We start from the raw sequence: 12870 nt of genomic DNA, 5'->3' as shown, positions 1-12870 counted from the left end.
GTGATGATATGTGAAAAGTCGGTTGTTGATTTATCACGCGGTCGTTAAGTGACGTAGACCAATGCAAGGAAAGCACACTTTAAGTTTGGTGGTGTAATAATTGGGTAAGTGTATAACAAAAATGTTGTATGTATGTGTTTGTTTGATTTTATGTTTACATATATTAGTATGATTATTACAAGTGTGTTTCCCGTATGTATAATAGCTTGTTAAATATTTTGCAGTCAAAGCTCGTACATGATGGCCGTTTATTTTACATGAATGTGGTGTTCGCTGATATCTTTCTGTTGTCACATTTATAAAGAGCGCGTGTATTTGACAAGCTTATTAGATGTAGGTTACTTAAGTATGATTTTAATGATAACCCATCTACTATTTCATGTATGGTAAATTAATCGTTTGTCCTGCCTTTTTTGCAGCTTTACTTTAAACCAGTGGGAAATGTAGCATGTGACAACATGCTGACTGACACCACGAGGGCCATGAGCATCAAATAATCAAAACAAACAAACAAGCAAGTTTTTGTACCATGATCAATGGAAACATGTAAATGCTTCATGCTGCTTCCCCTCCCACCATCTGCAGAAAAACAAAGATTTTTAGAAGAATATTTCAGCTCTATAGGTCCATACAATGCAAGTGAATGGTGGCCAGAACAAAGCTCCTAAAATCTCATGGAGGCAGCATTAAAGTAATATATATGACCCAAATGGTTAAATCCATGTCTTCTGAAGTGATATGATGAGTGTGGCGGAGAAACCGATCAATATTTAAGTCCTTTAGCGATATGAGGGTGAGTAAATGATGAGAATTTTTGTTAAACTAAACCTTTAAAATGTATACCTTGTGAGTTTCCGCTAAATTGATTAATATGAATGTGTGTCCTCCAATTGAACTGGTTCTCACATGAAGTGTGTGCATTCTTTGGTTAACATTTCAAACAAGGTTTTTACATGGAATCCATTCAGTCGAACAGTTCACCTGAATTATGTTGAAGTTGATTCTTTGAAGAGTCTTGCCTTTGTGTTGCCCATACATTTCCTATTAGATGAATGGGGTGTCAAATAAGGCACACAATAAATCTTGCAATAGCCAAATTTATGAGCGGACACTCTAGTTGTTCTTTTCAATTGTGATAAATCAAGGAAAAAATTTTCAAAATGACCAAATGCATTATATATTCTTTTGCTTGCATGCTTTTTCACAATCATATCCATTCATTCAGGTGACCTGGACATTGCAGTAGATGGTGGCTAAAGCAACATGGATGTCGTTGTAGGATGACAGTTGGTATGCACCTATGGATATTTGAAAACTTTAGGGGCTCGGGGCAAAACATTGCCCCCATTAGACCCAGCCTTGTTTAAAATAATCTTGCCTTATAGTGTTACCTGTTCATTACTGATTAGATGAATGTGGTGTCAACTAAGGCATACATGAATACATGATGTGGCTGCTGAAAGGCGTTTACTCCCATGCCTTTCCAAAGTTCTACGTTATGGACATTAACAACGTAAACTGCATTATTGTGCAATATATGTCAGGCATAATCCATAATGCTCTGTATCGTAATGCAAAAGTGAATCATTTTAATAACAAATTCCTGTCTGTTAAAGGATGTAAAGCCTCAAAGCATCAGGGTGATTCTTATCTGGTGAAGGTCCATTACCCAGCATTAAAGGATCAGTGCTGTGTACTGCTGGGTGTGTCAGGTGAGTTTATTACCACTGGCTCAAAATGACTTGCTTTACTTTTGGTCTGTTAATGTTTCCAATAAGATTTGTTTTATGAAAATGAATGTGATTTTTAGCATTCATATGATATTATTGTAATTGCTGGCTTAATGGTTTTCTTCTGTTCTCTTCCAGAGGCTGTGGGATACTTGACGCTTTTTATAAATAAAACCTTCACATTTGCACTTTTTTTTGTATGTGTGAATGAGTATTTTATGGACCCTTAAAATCTGTTAGAATATATTGTTTATGGGACCTTTTGTTACAAATATTTAATCAAAGTATTTTGCAATGAAAGAAGATCTGGTGGATCTATGCACTATGAGAGGGAAGTTCATGCTTTACATCAATGTATGTGAAAATTATGCATATTGTAATTGAGATGTATTTATAAAATAATGACCACTCAAATGACTTGAAGACTCCAGTCATATCAGTATTCTTTTAAAGGCTGTTTTATTCTACAGGGAGAGGGTCCACACATGGGGGCTGCCATGTTAGAATCACATGACCGCTGATTACTGCTCACTTAATCTCAGTAACCATCCGTTTGTGTAAAATAACTTGGAAGTGAATGGGGCCAATTTTTGGTGGATTTAAAGACAGAAATTTGAATCTTATTTCATAAGTGCTTGCATTAATTCTTCTGCTAAAACTTGCGTATAATTTGAGCTTGTTTAAGTCATATTTTTTGCAGCTGTTTTAGGGTTTGTTGACATTAAATCATCATGACAACGAAGTTGTAATATGTTAACTACACAAAAGTTAGTAACAAGATTTTAGTGTGATAAAATCCCTTAACACATGTGACTATACTTTTGAAACTGTATTTTAATGTTTACAGATTGACCCCATTCAGTTCCATTGTAATCCAGATTTTCTTTGTCCTTTTCTTAAAAAAATAAAGTCAAAAGTAACTTGTCAATATTATGCCACAAATGCTGTTGATTGAGCTTAACTTGTATTTAGACTGGAATATTCCTTTAATTTTTAAACCTAGACAAATTTACATTATATAGCTTTTTTGTTGACTAATATTTATTGTATTGTATGCCTAATCATATTGTTATTAGGAATGCTTAGGAGTAATTCATTTAACATCATGTAGCCTTTTAGCTTGTTCCTAACTCGATTGGGTTTCAGTTTAATTGAAACGGTTATTAGCTGCTGACATGTCAAACATATTTGGGTGTTTGTAGACTTAATATTTCTGGAATAAATGAGCAAAACACAAAGAAACTTTAAAATCATTACTGATCTCCCCTATTTGTATAAATTTTTTGCAACTTATAAAACCTAAGAATAATTAGGTAATAAATAACCCACGAGAATGCTGTGATAATGAACATAAATACAATAAAAATCAATTAATTGCAAAAAATGTTATAACTTCTCGGGTAATTAGCAACTTACTGAACTTATACATTTTTAAGCAGTTGGAAATTGTATTTCCTTTTCAATTTTGACATGTTACACTATTCATTACAGAAAGATTTTGGGAAAACTAAGATGTGGGAGTATATTGCCAAAAATAGTTGTGACAAATGGGGTGGAATGTGGTGTAAGAATGAAATAGAAATTTAAGTTGTGCTGGTTTAAGTCCATATCTACTAGCTTTAACAGTAGTAGTTTTCCACAGTAGTGTACTTCTAAATGTTGACAAAGTTCTGTGTCAGAAAATATAAGGAAATTGACAAAATGACAAATATTAAAATAAATCAGGAGAATTATCTGAATGTCATATTTGAAAGGAAAAAGAAGGGGAAGAGCAGAGATTTCGAGAACACAAATGATTGTGGCAAGACAACTACAATCATCTGAGGAAGGGCATTTAATTGCTGTTAAAAGGATTTGTCATTGTTCATACAGTTGTGGCCAAAAATATTGGCACCCATGGTAAAGATGAGCAATGAATTCTGAAAAAAAAAATCTGCATTGTTTATCCTTTTGATCTTTCATTAAAATAAAAATCACAAAAATCTAACCTTTGATTGAAGTAAAACAATTAAAATAGAGGAAATATCTAATTATTAAATACATAATACATACATATCCAAAAAGCATTGGCCATAATTATTGGCACCATTTTATTCAATACTTTTTGCAACCTCCCTTTACCAGATTTCAGCTCAGAGTCTTCTATAATGCCTAATGAGGTTGGAGAACACATGGCAAGGGATCTGAGACCATTCCTCCATACAGAATCTCTCCAGATCCTGTTGGACCATGTTGATGGACTCTCCTCTTTAGTTCACCCCACAGGTTTTCTATAGGGTTCAGGTCAGGGAACTGGGATGGCCATGGCAGAACCTTGATTTTGTGGTCAGTGAACCATTTTTGTGTTGATTTTGATGTTTGTTTTGGATCATTGACCTGCTGGAAGATCCAACCAAGGCCCCGTTGTAAGCTTTCTGGCAGAGGAAGCCAGGTTTAGATTTTCTATCTGTTGGTATTTGATGTAGTCTGTGATGCCATGTATCTGACAAGATGTCTACCTCTGGCAGAAAAACACCCCCACAACATTAAAGATCCAGCACCACATTTAACTGTGGGCATTGGGTACTTCATCATCTCTGTGCGCCAAACCCATCTCTGGTGTTTGCTGCCAAAAAGCTATTTGTTTTGTTACATCTGACCATAGAACCCGGTCGCATTTGAAGTTCCAGTTGTGTCTGGCAAACTGAAGACACTTGAGTTTGTTGTTGGATGAGAGCAGAGGCTTTTTTCTTGAAACCCTCCCAAACAACTTGTGGTGATGTAGGTGATGTCTGATATTTTTCATGTGACTTTCTGACCCCAAGACCCAACAAATTTCTGCAATTCTCCAGCTGTGATCCTTGAGGAGTTTTTGGCCACTTGAACCATCCTCCTCACTGTGCATGAAGACAATATTGACACACGTCCTTTTCCAGGCCAATTCTTAACATCTCCAGTTGATTGGAACATGTTAATTATTGCCCTGATTGTGGAAATGGGTATTTTCAATGCTTTGGCAATGAACTTTTAGCCACTTCCCATTTTGTGAAGATCAACAACCTGTTGCCTCACATCAGAACTATATTATTTAGTCTAATCCACTGTGATTGATGATTAAGGGAATTTGGCCTGTGTGTTGCCTCATATTTATACCCTTTTGAAACAGGAAGTCATGGCTGAACAATTTCATGTTCCTAGTCACCCAGTTGCACTAAAACATTTAAAATATGAATGGGAATATACTTCAGAAATATTTTACTCATAATCATTTCTAGGGGTGTCAGTAATTGTGGCCAGTGTGTTTTGGAGATAAATATTTTTTTAATAATGAGATATTTCCCCTCTTTCAATTATTATTTTTTTTTCAATTAAAGGTTCGGTTTTTGTGAATTTTTTGAATGAAAGATCATAAACGATGCAGATTTTTTTTTCACAGCCTTCTTTGCTCATATTTACCAAGGGTACACACTGTATGTTCCAAGGTATACAGATATGGAGTTTTTCATTGCAATTGACATCCATTTTTGAGAATCATTGTAAATTCAACTGTAATATTGAGCTAGTGAAATATTTTGTTGTGCCAGTGCCTCCTTTGGTATTCAGTCATTTTTGACCAAAATACATTTTCCTCATTTAATACAAATTGTTTCCTTTATATGCAATACAAGACTTGGGGACTTTTCCTCCATTTGTCATCTGAACAAACAAAAGTATGATATAAAAAAGGGGGGCTTGATTAAGACTAAGTAGTTGTAAAAACTACTGATGACACCTTTGGTTCCCTCTCGAGAGGTCTCTCCTATTGCGTAAGTAGCTTACGCTATGGGAAAACTCAGTTTCTCGAGAAATATTGAAGTCTTTATGTAAAACGCATTGCAGCTGCACAGCAGACAGCAATGAGCGAGGCAGCTCGGTCATTGGCTGTGCTGCGGCAACTTGCTCGAACCAATGACGGGGCGACTCTGAACGCGCGACCAATGAGCGCGCGCTCATAGCCCACCAAGTTTAGCGTGGCTAAGGCTATATATTAGGCGCCCCGTCATGAGAGTTCTTTAGATTTAATCTCCTTCAGCGAAGACCTTCTCTTCGCTGGATCCTCCGGATTGTTGGAGTCTTTTCGCCCGCCGTTGACAAGCCTACAGCAGGACTGCTAAGAGGACGCCGGCGCCTTCGCCGCCCTTGAAGCCTTCTGCTATGCCATCCGGCGCGATCACTGATATCCTTTTTTACTTACAAGTGTTAGCCTCTGCGGCGCTTTTGATTTAAGTAAAAGAGCAATTTTCAGGCGTTGTTCCAAATGCCTTTAACCTGCGCCTCGTGCAGAGGCCCTCTTCCTGACGGGGACCGTCACGTTATCTGCACTCGCTGCCTGGGACCTGACCACGCAGAAGCTGCTCTCATTCAGGGCGGATGCCCCTAATGTGACTCCCTGGGCCTCGCCGAGCTGCACGCTTGCTTTGCCGCCTTCGCCGCAAACGAGCCTGCTTCCACCGTGCTGCCGTCTCCTCCGTTCGAGCTGCGCAAGAAAAAGCGCCGCTCACAGAGGCTGCCAGAGCACGCGGAATTCAGTGACGTCATGCCGGGCCAGTCCCCGCATGCTTCACCACTACCCAAGATCTCCCCGCCGCCAGTCCATTTCACGCAGGCGGACCAGCACCCCTCCAACAGAGCGGTGGGTCTCGTCTCCTTCGGCGCGTCAGGGGACGACGGTGAAAAGGATGACAGTCTTTCTATTGACGCTGCATCCGACGACTGGCCGGGCTCGGCCTTCGACCCCACGCCGTCGACATTAGCGGACACGAGCACGGGCACCAGCATGGACTCTGAGATCGTCCGCATCCTGTCCAAAGCCGTTGAAGACCTCGGGCTCGACTGGTCTTCTCCGGAAGAACCCGCCCGCAGCCGGCTGGACGAGTGGTTCCTGCAGTGGCGCCGGCAGGCCCCTCGACAGAGACCCTCCCCTTTCTTCCCCGAAGTTCACGACGAACTCACAAAGTCGTGGAAAGCCCCGCACTCTGCTCGCCTGAAGACTTCTTTCTCTTCCTCGCTCTCCTCAGTGGACGGCGCGAGAGAAAGAGGCTACGAGGGAACCCCGCCCCTCGAGGAGGCTGTGGCCAACCATCTGTGCCCACCCTCCACCGCTGGATGTAAAGCCAAAGCTTCTCATCCCTCGAAGCCCTGCCGATCTACCTCAGCTCTCGCCGGCCGCGCATACGCCGCCGCCGGCCAAGCTGCGTCAGCACTTCATTCCATGGCTGTTCTTCAAGTTTATCAGGCCAAACTTCTCCGCACCATGGACGAGTCGGGACCTGAACCTGAGGCTTTCAAGGACCTGCGCAGCGCCACTGACGTAGCCCTGCGAGCCACAAAGGCCACCGCCCAATCCATCGGCCGGGCCATGGCTAACCTGACTGTCCTTGAGCGCCATCTGTGGCTGACGCTAACAGAGATGAAGGACGCGGATAAGGTGCCATATCTTGACGCGCCTATCGCTCCAAGCGGCCTGTTCGGACCGGCGGTAAAAGAGTTTGCTGAACGCTTCACTGAAGCTCGGAAGGATTTGCAGGCTATGCGTCACTTCCTACCCAAGCGCTCCAGTTCGTCTCAGAGCCGCCAGAGACCGCCTCAGCAGCAGGGTGGCGCCTCCCATCTCCCAGCTAAAGAGCAGACCTGAAAAGGACGCTCGACGCCGCTCGCATTCCGCTAACTGAAGGAAGCCGCCTGAGCAACGGGGTCCTCGGCCCAAGATCGTGCTGAACCCGGAGCCTCGTAAGTCTTCCTAGCAATAAGAAGAAAAAGAGAGAGTGCGTGTCTCGCAAAAGCCGGACCACTCTCTCTAAAACGTGTGAAACATTACCCAGTCCCCTTACAGGCGGCTGGAAATGTCTGTATAGCAGTCAATGGGCCAGTCACAGAACTCGCTCACCTGCAATCAAATGCCGTTTTAACGGCAACACACAGAAATCACAAAAAGAGTCATTTTCTGCCTGTGTCACTAAGGGGTCACGTGTCCACACTAAAGTGCGCATTCCCACGTATCAATACTGTCCAAACAGTGCCGAATACTTCCCCAGCTCCAGCTGGACGCACCATATATGTAGATCGTGTGACTATTGTCATGTATGCACCACTACACGCAAGCACTGTTCCCACAGTTATAAACACTTCCCAAGTAAAAGCGGAAATACTATAAAGGTAGCGCGCGTGCCTGCTGTCCTGCATGCACCCCTACACACAAACACTGTATGCATAGCCAAAAACCCCCTGCCGAGAGCGGGAGGCTTTATGAAAGTGGCGCGCGTGCCTACTACGGAATATGCACCCCCACCCATAAGCACTGCCCATACAGTTTCAAACAATTTTCTGTCTCATGCCGCAAGCATCACAGATGCGACGCGTGAGCCAAGAAACTCCCTGCTAAGAGCGGGAAGCTTTATGACAGTGGCGCGCGTGCCTATTACGATGTATGCACCCCCACCCGAAAACACTGTCCATACAGTTTCAAACATTTCTCCAGCTCATGCTGCGAGCATTTCGGAGATAGCGCGCGTGCCTGTAATCTCACACGCACCCCTGCACTCGGCACTCAACAAAGCTGCTCAGCGCGCACCCGCGCCTCTGACAGCTGTAAGCTCAGTGTTAGCACAAGGCAATTTGCCGGTGGGGCCCATACGTCACTGCGACATGCCCCCAGCCAGTATTCAGCCCATATCTGTGCGAGCAAAAGCCTGGGAAAAAATCCCCGACATGCCGAAATGGGTTTTGAACATAATAAAACACGGTTACTCGCTTCAATTCGCTCGCAGACCACCCCGCATTTCAGCGGTGGTCGAGACGAAAGTGAGGAGAGATGTGTCACATGTTCTACGCACCGAGGTGCTCAAACTAATAGAGAAGGGCGCTATAGAAACTGTTCCTCCCTCTATGAGCGAGGCAGGTTTTTACAGCCACTATTTTCTCGTCCGAAAAGGACGGTGGCCTCCGCCCCATCCTAGATCTCAGACATCTGAACAAAGCTTTAATGATTCGCTCGTTCAGAATGTTAACGACCAAACATATCCTCGCGCAAGTTCCCCGGGATTGGTTTCTATCAGTGGATTTGAAAGACGCTTACTTTCACATTCGATAGCGCCTCATCACAGGCCTTTTCTGAGATTCAGCTTCGAGGGACAGTCATACCAGTACACAGTACTACCATTCGGCCTATCATTGGCCCCCGTACATTCACGAAATGTATGGACGCAGCACTTTCCCCTGAGACAGCGGGAGTGCGAATACTGAATTACCTCGACGATTGGCTAATCATAGCACAATCAGAGAGTCAGTTAACGACGCACAGATCTTGGATTATCAGCCATCTAGAATGCCTGGGTCTGAGAATCAATTTTGCAAAGAGCGTGCTATCCCCCAGCCAGAATATCTCTTTTCTGGGAATAGTGATAGACTCAGTGCAGATGACGGCGCGACTCTCATCAGAGCGCGCTCTCTCTATTCGACGCCTTGCAACATCATTCAGACCGGGTGCGCGCACCCCCGTCAAACGATTTCAAAGGATGCTCGGTCTCATGGCCTCGGCATCAGCTGTACTCCAGCTAGGATTGTTGCACATGCGTCCTCTCCAACGCTGGCTCAAGAGCCGTGTCCCCACTCACGCGTGGCGCTCGGGCCACTTTTTAATCAGAGCAAATCACGGCTGTATAAAAGCCCTGACGCCCTGGAAAGCCGTCGACTGGTATCGAACCGGCGTGAGTCTGGGCGTGAACACACGGAGAAAAATGATCACGACAGATGCCTCCAAAATAGGATGGGGGCCCTTTACGAGGGCAGGCCTGTCTCCGGCTTTTGGTCAAACCCGAAAAGCTCTACATATAAACTGTCTGGAAATGAAAGCGGTCGCCTTGGCTCTCAGAGCCCGGCTTCCGTACCTGATAAACGAACACGTCCTGGTCCGAACGGACAACATGACGGTAGTATCGTATATAAATTGCCAGGGTGGACTCAGGTCGAGCTCCCTGCACTCTATGGCCAGGGAGCTCATCTCATGGTCACAGCACCACTTGCGCTCGCTGAGAGCAGCGCATGTGCCAGGCGTCCTGAACCAGGGAGTGGACATGCTGTCCAGAGACAAGGTTCTCCCAGGAGAATGGTCTCTCCACCCCCTGACAGTTCAGTGGTTATGGCAAACCTTTGGCAAGCGGAGGTCGACCTCTTCGCCTCCAGGGAAAATGCGCACTGCCCCCTTTTCTTCTCATAGAGCACGGACGCGCTCTGGCCGAGCCGCCCCTTGTATGCTTTTCCCCGATCGCGATGCTACCTCAGGTCATCAGTCGGATCAGGGAAGTGAAATGTGCAGTGCTCCTGGTAGCCCCTCTCTGGAAAAACCAGACGTGGTTTCCAGAACTGATGCAGATGATGCAATCTGCCCCATGGCCGATTCCGCTGAGGCTAGACCTCCTCAGGCAGGCCAACAGGATGATTCTTCATCCCCGCCCTGATCTGTGGGCCCTCCATGCATGGCCCCTCAACGGGTTCCTCCCCAGTGGAGTTTTGAGAACATCACGGAGGCCCGAGCGCCCTCTACGAGACGCTTATATGCCCAAAAGTGGAAAGTGTTCAGTGACTGGTGTGATACCAAGAGCTTGAACCCCAAATCGTGCGAGATACCAAGTGTACTCGCCTTTTTGCAAGAGCTGCTGGAGGCGGGCCGCACACCCTCCACGCTCAAAGTCTATGTGGCTGCCATAGCGGCGTCACACAATCCTGATAAAGGACGTTCATTAGGGAAAAACGACCTAATCATTAGTTTCCTAAGAGGCGCTAGGAGGATGAACCCCCCTCGCCCCCCCTCGGGGACCTGGCCACGGTCCTGGACGCACTCAAGAGTGCCCCGTTCGAACCTCTCTGAACCGTGCACCTTAAACAGCTCTCTCTCAAAACTGCGCTCTTGCTGGCGCTCGCCTCAGTCACCCTTCAGAGTACAGGTGATATCTCTGGCAGCGCTATCGTCCCCAGCGGACGAAAGCGACGCTAATTTACTCTGCCCGGTCAGGGCGCTCAGAGTATATTTGGAACGTTCTGCCCCCTTCAGACAGACGGAACAATTATTCGTATGCTTTGGCGGCCGCACTAAAGGTCTCGCGAGTTTCAAAGCAAAGAATATCGGCTGGATAGTGGATGCTATAGCTGGCTTATGAAGCCAAGGGCCTTCAATGCCCCTTAGGCGTCAGAGCTCACTCTACGAGGAGCATGGCCTCCTCGTGGGCGTGGTCGAGTGGGATACCCATTGAAGATATTTGTGCGGCGGCAGGCTGGGCCTTGCCTTCGACATTTATTAGGTTTTATAACCTACAGGTCCCCTCATTGCATTCCAACATTCTATCAGCCTGACTGTAGAATGGACTGGAGTATGTATATGCTGACCATTATCTCCTCCCTTATAGGTCCGTCTCTGACTGACTTAGATTTTTTATGCATATCAATACATAGAAAAATCAGTACATAAGTTATGTGCTTGTGTTTTTACAATGAGCGCCCCACCATGGACCTCCTTGGGGCAAAGGCGCTCTGTATTTTCCCATTATATAGCTCGCCGTTGGCCGGCTTGTTGGATAATCACTTTGCTTTAAGGCTCAGGCATCCGCCTCTGGTTTTATAGAGCGAAGTCAGCACGCACAGCGTATTGCATGGTGTTCCCATAGCGTAAGCTACTTACGCAATAAGAGAGACCTCTCGAGAGGGAACGACTCGGTTACTAACGTAACCTCGGTTCCCTGAGAGGAGGGAACGAGTATTGCGTAAGCTGCCGTGCTTGTGCTTGGTCAGTTTGCTTCAGTCGATTGAACCTAAAGAACTCTCATGACGGGGCGCCTAATATATAGCCTTAGCCACGCTAATCTTGGTGGGCTCTGAGCACGCGGGCGCGAAGCGCGCGCTCATTGGTCGCACGTTCAGAGTCGCCCCGTCATTGGTTCGAGCAAGTTGCCACAGCACAGCCAATGACCGAGCTGCCTCGCTCATTGCTGTCTGCTGTGCAGCTGCAATGCGTTTTACATAAAGACTTCAATATTTCTCGAGAAACTGAGTTTTCCCATAGCGTAAGCTACTTACGCAATACTCGTTCCCTCCTCTCAGGGAACCGAGGTTACGTTAGTAACCGAGTCGTTTTCATGGTCCAATTGACCAACCATTGAAAATGAATGGGAAAGACCAGAACAGACAGAAATTACAGGATGAGACTCAAAAACATCTTCAGTCCAATACATACACACCCGCTAACAAACACAAAAATGAACTGGTGAGACTAAAACACAACGCTTTTTTTAAATACTTGTCAAAAAAAGAAAAAAACACACACAAACATCCAGAAATGAAGGTGAGACCATAACACACACAGACACAATTGGAGCTCTACAGCCACGTTTTGGTCATTGTTGGCAACACTGTTATTTTCCAGCTATGACAGCAATCTGACTCACACACATTTGCAAAATACATTTTTACTAAAGAAAGTTTGAAATTGCAAAATGTTTACTCTGATTCTTCTGTTTTATAATCTTAATTTAATTTTCATAATATTGCTGTTCATTTCTGTTTCATTATAATGCATTTACATTGCATTATTGTCATTTTTATGTTTGAAATAAATTATTGGTAGCAAATGTGTATTCTGTGTCTTCTATTTGTAACACCATGGTCATGCCACTTGCTAAATGCTAAACTTTGACAAATAATAGTTTGATAATGCCTTAATATATATCCAACATATATTATGATATAAGTAAGATACAACAATCCACCATAATACACAAAAGGTGGCTACAGCCATCTACTTACTGGAATGACATGGTTTTCAAGTATTTATATTTTGTTCACCAGGTGGCATTTCTTCATGTTTCAACTCACAGAAGTGAATATGAATCTGATTTTTTTATTTTATTATTATTATTCAAAAATCTGCTTATTTGTAGATTATGGTCAAATTTAGAAATGTAAATAAGATCAAAATAGCATAAAATCCAAAAAAGAAATGCATACATGTATTGTTCTTCACGGATGAAGAAATTGTATCATTATCAAATCACTTTATTGTCACTCAACCATATACACAAGTGCAACAGTGGGTGAAAGAGACAAATGATGGTGATGAGACAAATACCAATCT

The 12870-nt window shown here is 44.2% G+C and overlaps 1 long non-coding RNA gene and 2 other non-coding genes across 3 annotated transcripts; all 3 read left to right on the top strand.

The window, feature by feature from the left end:
- Positions 1-2729, top strand: LOC127648794 (uncharacterized). Its single transcript, XR_007971229.1, has 5 exons — positions 1-104; positions 420-793; positions 1226-1290; positions 1617-1712; positions 1869-2729. It is a non-coding gene; the product is annotated as an uncharacterized LOC127648794 (long non-coding RNA).
- Positions 1017-1152, top strand: LOC127649868 (small nucleolar RNA SNORA13). Its single transcript, XR_007971355.1, has one exon. It is a non-coding gene; the product is annotated as a small nucleolar RNA SNORA13 (small nucleolar RNA).
- On the top strand, positions 1376-1508 carry LOC127649867 (small nucleolar RNA SNORA13). Its single transcript, XR_007971354.1, has one exon. It is a non-coding gene; the product is annotated as a small nucleolar RNA SNORA13 (small nucleolar RNA).
- Positions 2730-12870: the final 10141 nt, after the last annotated feature.

Source organism: Xyrauchen texanus, chromosome 9, assembly GCF_025860055.1.
Source record: "Xyrauchen texanus isolate HMW12.3.18 chromosome 9, RBS_HiC_50CHRs, whole genome shotgun sequence".
In the NCBI taxonomy this organism is placed as follows: Eukaryota; Metazoa; Chordata; class Actinopteri; order Cypriniformes; family Catostomidae; genus Xyrauchen; species Xyrauchen texanus.
Note: the sequence above shows the minus strand (reverse complement) of the source record. Positions and strands in the feature narration are given on the sequence as shown.